This window comes from Pocillopora damicornis, chromosome 14, assembly GCF_964200805.1.
Source record: "Pocillopora damicornis chromosome 14, jaPocDami1.2, whole genome shotgun sequence".
Taxonomy (NCBI): Eukaryota; Metazoa; Cnidaria; class Anthozoa; order Scleractinia; family Pocilloporidae; genus Pocillopora; species Pocillopora damicornis.
In genome coordinates, this window is record NC_142683.1 from 12,020,001 (window position 1) to 12,027,500 (window position 7,500).

A 7,500-nucleotide genomic window follows, 5' to 3' on the forward strand; every position below is an offset into this window, starting at 1 on the left:
CACCTGTAACTCTTCCAACAGACTCCATCACGTTCCTAGACTCCCTGACAAATGCTGTCCCAGAACAGCTTATCACAATAAAGGCCAAAGTGTTCAACCTAACCCAACCCAAGAAGATCATAACTTACAACAAAACAAAACTTATCAAACAGGATGGAACACTAGTGGAGCCAACTGGACAAATCAACGTTGTTCTTTGGCAGGACCAAGTTGATTCCATTCAAGAAGGGCAAACTTACATCTTCAAGCACATCAAAGAAAAAGACAACCCGTATGGTGAGTGATGTGTTAATCCTACAAAAGACACCAGCAACTACTCGGCAACTGTCACACCTGAACACAAGGATTCTTTACCTGAAGTAAATGTATTGCCTAACATGATCAATCAGATTGATGCAGTAATTTGTTAAGTGAAGAAGATGTCCTTTTTTAAAGCCTGTTTTTCTTGTAATTCAAAAATTATAGAAAAAATGGCCAAGGAAACTGCACAAGATGCCGAATGACAATGAAACTTCAATTGTGTAAAAGTCAGTGCTATATGAGATTATCATTCATGAAAATACCAGACAATAATACTAGGCAGCTGTCTATTTTCAGTGCCGAAACAGCCATTTTAGCGGCATTAACGAATGTCAGTATTGATAACTGCAGTCATGATGACCTTGCTGAACACTTGTTTAAGCTCAATACACCAGTTGTTACTTATGACTCAGCCACCAATAAGCTCCTCAATGTAACAAAAAAAGACATTTTGTTCGCTTTCCTTATAGTTCAGGACTTAGAACATGATTAACTAAAACACATGTTTATAACATTTGCTCAGTGACGTGAACTTTTCCATAGTTATTGTTCACAGTATAATACTTTGATATGTTTCTTTGAATATACCATGTTTTTTAGAGCAAAAAATGTATATTATGCAAACTTTTATCAAAGTACACAAACTTTTAGACTGATTTTTAGAACTGTAGGGTTATTTCGGTCGATCGAACCGAAATGTCCCCTTCCATTTGACAAAATTATTTTCCCCAGTACTTGCCTACCGCTCTTTTGTAACCTTCTTGCAAGAACAATAAGCAAACGAGTTCATCTCTTTTATCTTAGCTTTTATCCGCGGCGCTAATATTTTGCAAACCAAATATTAACGCTTACGATAGCAAAAAACATCTTTATTCACCACCCCCACCCCCCCCCGCTCCGCCACCCACGCACACACACCTGTCACTGATACACAGACTTTAAAGACTTTTTTATGAAAAAGGGGACCTCGAGATCTCCTAGCACACGAGCCTCTCAACTCACTCTTGATGTATGCAATGGGTAATTTTCCCTTTACCTTTGTTTAGGGGTTTTTGCAGTGGAAGAGTCCCACTTGTCGTTGACAATATGCCCTCACCACAGAGCGGAATTTGGTATGCGTTGGAGATCCTCAAAAGTAAAGCGTAGCATTCCACTAGAAATAGCTGCTCACAAAACAGCCTCGGTCAAAGGCGATCGGCATTTGGACAGCGTTCTATCTGCATTTATTTTAAACACTGAAGGAATACTTATTCAAGTTGGATTGCGTAAGTTTATCGTAACACATTTGTAGCTAAAGTATACGCTTTGATTTTAAACGAGCGTGGGCGTAAAGCAACATATGCGCAAGTGTTACAATACCCTTTATTCTCCTGTTCCCCTCCCCCCAAAGAAGAAAATGGCTTGAAGTTACTCCATGCGTAGAACTAGAGACTTCAGAAGCAAATGTAAGTAAGTAAACGGTAACCTTGGATACAGACTGTTATTCCAATATAACAAATGCCAAAATTCCGAAAGGGCTGGGTAACTGTGAATAACTGTAAACTTTGAAAATGACTCTGAAAATGATTTTAAGACGAATAGGTCACTGTTCGTTTCTTTAAATTCCTTTCGGTCTGGCTGGAGCGGGAGTATTTATAATGATAGCGGTATGCATGTAAATTCATATTTTCTTTTTTTAAAATGATGTATAACTTAAGTTTCGAACTATAATAAAAAAAATAATGCCTAAAGACAAAATAAACAGAAATATTGAAGTAACATTGATGTCTAATCGTCTTTTTTGTATGTTACAGAACAGCTCAAACTCATCTCCAGGACAAAGTGATGCTGGTCAATCTGTTGAAGAGTTCACAGAAAGCCTTGGACGTCTAACAATCGCTGATGACACCTTTCTGTCACCAGACACAATAAGCACAGCTTCCACTAAGAGTGACGAGCCCACACCTGTGATCTTACATGAGCCGCGCGAAAAGCTGAGTGAGTTCCTGGCAGCATGCAAACTTGAACCGCTTGGAAAGCCATGGCTTTCTTGGAGTGATTCCTCTGAGCGAACAAGACAACGTCAAACAAGGACAGCCACAGAAATAGTAGCAACTGTGCTAAAGAGCGTCACCCCTGATAATGCTGGTGAACTCTGGCGACGTTTAGCCTGTTCTACAGCTATGAACAAGGCCCTAGGTGTAAGTGAGTTGTCACATTCAGAGCATTTGTATTTAGAGGCCCTAGCAGAAGTGTACCAGAATGCAACCAGCTGGGATACCCGTAGACAAGTGCTTTCAATTATGGCAGGGGTTGGAACTTTCAACGACACTTCCAGTTATATCCCGGGGTTGACAAGATACCGATACTCCATGGCTAATTTCATCGATCACAGTTTGGCCGAGACGCTCAAGTTCCACAACAGCCTACCACACGAATACGAGTAGACTTGAGGCAGCTTGACCACTTTCTTGGTTTCATCACGAGCCCGCATCTTGTTCAGGACCTTCCATTTGGGGAAAAACATCTCAAGCTTTCGTCTGGTGAGGTTATTCAAGTACCTAACGTAATCCGTATGATGATACCCGAGCGAGTGATACAACAGTACACTCAGTACTGTTTGGAGATCAACTTCAAACCATTCAGCGAAACTACTATGAGATGGGTACTCTTTGAGTGCAGTGCCTCTGTAAGAAAATCACTGCAGGGCTTAGATTATTTTGCAGCTGAAGGTGCTCGCGCATTTGATGATCTCGTGGCCCTCGTACGCCAAATAGGGGGATTAGGTTCCGGCAAGGAGTGGGAGACTACAGTTGTGCAAGCTCTTATGACAAGCAAGCAGTATTTGAAGGGGAACTATAAGGTAATGTGAATTCTGACTCCAGAAAGACAGCTTGAATAAAACTAAAAGTAAGTACTTATTTTACCTCGTCAACAAAATCATTCCGTAGAACAAATATATATTTTGTAACCTTTTTCTTCACTAAATGGTGCACGTGTAACTAGCTTACATAAATTCTCGAGATTAACAATGCGCGCACGAGGATAGTTTTTTTTCCTATGGTTAAGGTTAAAAGTTATTCGCCCCCTTTCGATAATAATATACGTTAGATTAAAAAATCATTTGATTAACTATTATATTGAAGTATAAGCACAGACAAACAGTAATCTCAGTTTTGTCTTATCAACAGGTTCATGTCACAGGCCCCTCTAACATAGCAGACCATTGTGTGTTGTTTACTCTTAGCGAAAGTAGTGATGCAGATTACCAGCAACAATGCAGTCACCAACACACTGATCTTTGTGACCGTTGTCAAAGTCTTCAGGAAACTCTGGCAAAGATTGAACGGGTCCTTGGCGAGACGACCTTTCCGACTCAGGACGCGAAAGACGAAGCGCTATTTATATTCCAGACAGCCCAGCTGGCCATAATGTCCTGGAAATGCCACATCCTTAGATCAGCTAACCAAGACCAAGCGAGAATAGATGCACTGGAGAAACTTGACGACAACACTGTCTTGATAATTAACGACTGGGCCTTGAAATTCCTGCCACAGAAATACAGAGAGTCCCAAACCGACTGGTTTGGTAAGCGAGGTATCTCCTGGCACGTTTCTGTCGTCTACCGTCGTGTGAGCAGGGTACTCCAGTGGCAGGGCTTTCTGCACATAGTCCAGTCGTGCAATCAAGGCAGTGCTGCAGTGGTTAAAATCATGCAGGATGTCCTGAATACCATCAAGCTGGAGCACAGTGAGATTAACAAGGCGTTCTTTCACCAAGATAACGCAGGATGTTATCATTCGTCGTCCACAGTACTCTCATGCCCAGTGATATCCTCCTCCACCGGCATCGAAATCAAGTGCATTGACTTTTCTGACCCACAGGGTGGTAAAGGTGCCGCAGACAAGCTCGCTGCAACCTGCAAGAATCACGTCAGGACTTTCATAAACGAAGGAAATGACGTGACCAATGCCGAACAACTGAAGAGTGCTCTTCTTTCGAATGGGGGGATAGAAGGAGTTCGAGTTGCTGTCATGCAAAGTGTTGAAGAGGAAGCAGTAGTAGATGACAACAGAAAGATTATTGGTATCAACAAATTAAACAATTTCGAGTTTAAAGACTAAATTCTCGTAGCTTGGCGCGCTTATGGTATGGGAAAGGGAAAAGAGATCCCATTGGAAACAACATCAGAAGGTTAGCCTAATGAAAATTCACAATTCTTCCTTTTTTAGAATTATTTCATCGCGCAAATATATATTTTTTTATAGTTTGAGTAAAAAGGTGTACGTTTATCGTTTGTTATAGCCTTCAGACGCATGAAAGGCATCCATTTCCCATCCTGGTACGCAGGAGGAGCGGGTGTCTGCCACCCCGTGGGGTTTTGCTTTGTAAAAGACTTAAGCCCCTTAGACCCTTTATAAATTTATAGTCCTTGATTTGTTCTACAAAATTTTTAAAACGAACATTGCAGAATATGGCGGTTCTGAAGAACATGTCCGGTCATAAGATGTAAAAAGCAAACGTTTCATCTGTTCGCGCAGCAAAGTGGACCAAAGGGGCACTCTTCACAGGCTGTGCAGAGTGAAGTATTGAAGTAGGTGAACAGTGCTTTTTAATGTAAATCTTGTTTCTTTATGTGTTATCTACTTCAGAGCATGGCATTGGTTGACTTTCATCTGAGTTTCCTTCTGGAGACTTTAGACCCCTTAGCCCAAAACCGACTCAGTCAAGGAAGAAGCAAGAGACGGAAGTGGAGCAGGTTCATGATCCCACTGACAATACAAATGAATCGTCATCCGTGTTTACCTGTCCTCAGGATGGGTGTGTTAAGGTCTTTCAAAGGCTGTCTTCTCTCGAAAAACACCTCTCTTTATAGAAATGCACCAAGTCTTTAGAGAAACGGTCTTTGTTAGACCTTGCCAAACTAGACTACAAGTCCAGGTTTAAGGAGGGCACGACCAGTCAAGTTATTTCGTTTGCGTCTTTTAGGGATACAAGAGAGGCTACATCCGGCGAAGTAGAGGTAAAAGAAGGATGGGCGCTAAAGCCGAGCGAAAAAGCATATCGCTTTAACCAAAACCAGAGGGATTATCTAAATGCGAAGTTTAAAATTGGTCAAACCAGTGGCAGAAAACTGGACGGTGATATCGTATCACGTTAGATGAGACGTGCACAAGGACCTGATGGTGTTCGTTTGTTCAAAGTATCCGAGTTTCTTACTGTTGTGTTGACATAATACCTGCTGTTGAGCGCATGCTTATTGGATCGTACGTAATCACGTGATCATTGACTTAACCTATATTATTATGAGTAAAACCTGTATATAGTGATTCTTGATTAAAGAAGTTGATTGCAGCAAGTTGTCTCGCGTGTTCCGTATAGTGGAACTGAATCTTTTAGTCGGTTAGAACACGACAACTGGCGACGAGGATGACTACCATAGGATCGATAGAATCCTACGACCCAGCGAAGGAGGACTGGAATTCGTATGCTGAACGATTTGAGCAATACGTTATAGCGAACGAGCTGAAAGACGAAAAGAAGATCGTAGCCGTGTTCTTGACGAGCGTCAGAAGCAACAGCTACAACCTATTGAGGGACTTAAAGGCCCCAGCCAAGCCTTCAGAATTCAAACTTGCAGAGCTGTTAAAAACGTTGAGCAACCACTTCCAACCGAAACCAATCATTATTGCGGAGCATTTTCACTTTCACAAGCGTGATCAAGATGAAGGGGAAGGAGTGGCAGATTACGCCGCAGCATTAAAACGGTGCTCAGAGCGTTGCGAATTCGGGGAATTCCTCGAGCAAGCATTAAGGGACAGATTTGTCTGTGGTATGCGAAACAGGCAAATTCAAAAGAGGCTGCTAACTGAAACCGAGCTAACTTGGAAAAAGGCCCTTGAAACGGCCATAGCTATGGAGTCAGCAGAAAAGCAGGCAAACCATTTCCGACCAACAGCACCGCCCTCAAACATCAATGTGTTACCAGCACGTACGCAAAACAAGCAGGGCAGAAAGCCAAGGGAGCAAAAATCGTGTTTCCATTGCGGTGGAAACCACACACCACAAATGTGCAGGTTTAAGGATCAAACGTGTCATTTCTGTCAAAATAAGGGGCATATCCAAAAGGTTTGCCAAAAGAAGGGAGCCGCTAAACAAGAGAGAGAAAATGCCTCAAAAAGGTCCAACCCAGTACGCTACTTGGAAGACGAGCAAGGCGTAGCGGGAAGCTTCAGCATTTTCAAAGTGGAGGACGAAACAGCTGAACCAGCGATCCTCATTCACATCACCATGAATGGCTCAAAGATCCCTATGGAATTGGACACTGGTGCAACTCTGTCGGTGATGTCAGAGGAAACGTGGAAAGAGACGTGTCCAACGGCAACACTCCAACAATCGAGCGCGAGGCTGTCAACCTACTCTGGGGAACCACTGACAGTCCTCGGCAAAGCAATGGTGAACGTTGAGTACGAAGGCCAAACCGAGAACCTGCCTTTACAAATCATCAAGGGAAGCGGCCCGAGTCTGTTTGGACGCAATTGGCTCTCCAAAATTAGACTCAATTGGCCCACAATCAAGAAGATAAGTAATGAACTTGATAGAGTATTAGATAAACATCCAGAAGTATTTAAGGATGAATTAGGAACACTGAAAGATGTAAAGGCTCAATTATTTGTTAAACCTGAAGCCATACCCAAATTTTATAAGCCTAGACCAGTGCCGCATGCAATTAAGGGCGCTATCGAGCAAGAGCTTGATCGGCTAGAGAATATGGGAGTGTTAGAGAAAGTTCGCTTCTCTAATTGGGCAGCGCCCATAGTACCCGTAGTGAAATCAGATGGGGGCGTAAGGATTTGTGGGGACTATAAAGTGACCGTTAACTCCACTTTAGAAGTAGATCAACATCCGCTCCCAAATCCCGAGGAGTTGTTTGTTGCATTGAGCGGCGGAGAAAAATTTACGAAGCTAGATTTATCGCGCGCCTATCAGCAAATAATACTGGAAGAGAACTCGAGGGAATTTGTAACGATTAACACTCACAAGGGATTATATAGACCTACTAGACTACCTTTTGGCGTTTCCAGCGCAAGCGCTATTTTTCAGTCTAAGATCGAGCAAGTATTGCAAGCAATACCAATGGTCGTTTGCCGAGTAGATGATATTTTGATATCAGGCAAAAACGATCAAGAACACGTTAGTAATCTCAGTGAGGTGCTGACA

General features: G+C 42.5%; 1 pseudogene; it reads left to right on the forward strand.

The window, feature by feature from the left end:
- LOC149034459 (uncharacterized) overlaps positions 1–7,500 on the forward strand; it is a 10,390-nt pseudogene that overhangs the window by 139 nt on the left and 2,751 nt on the right.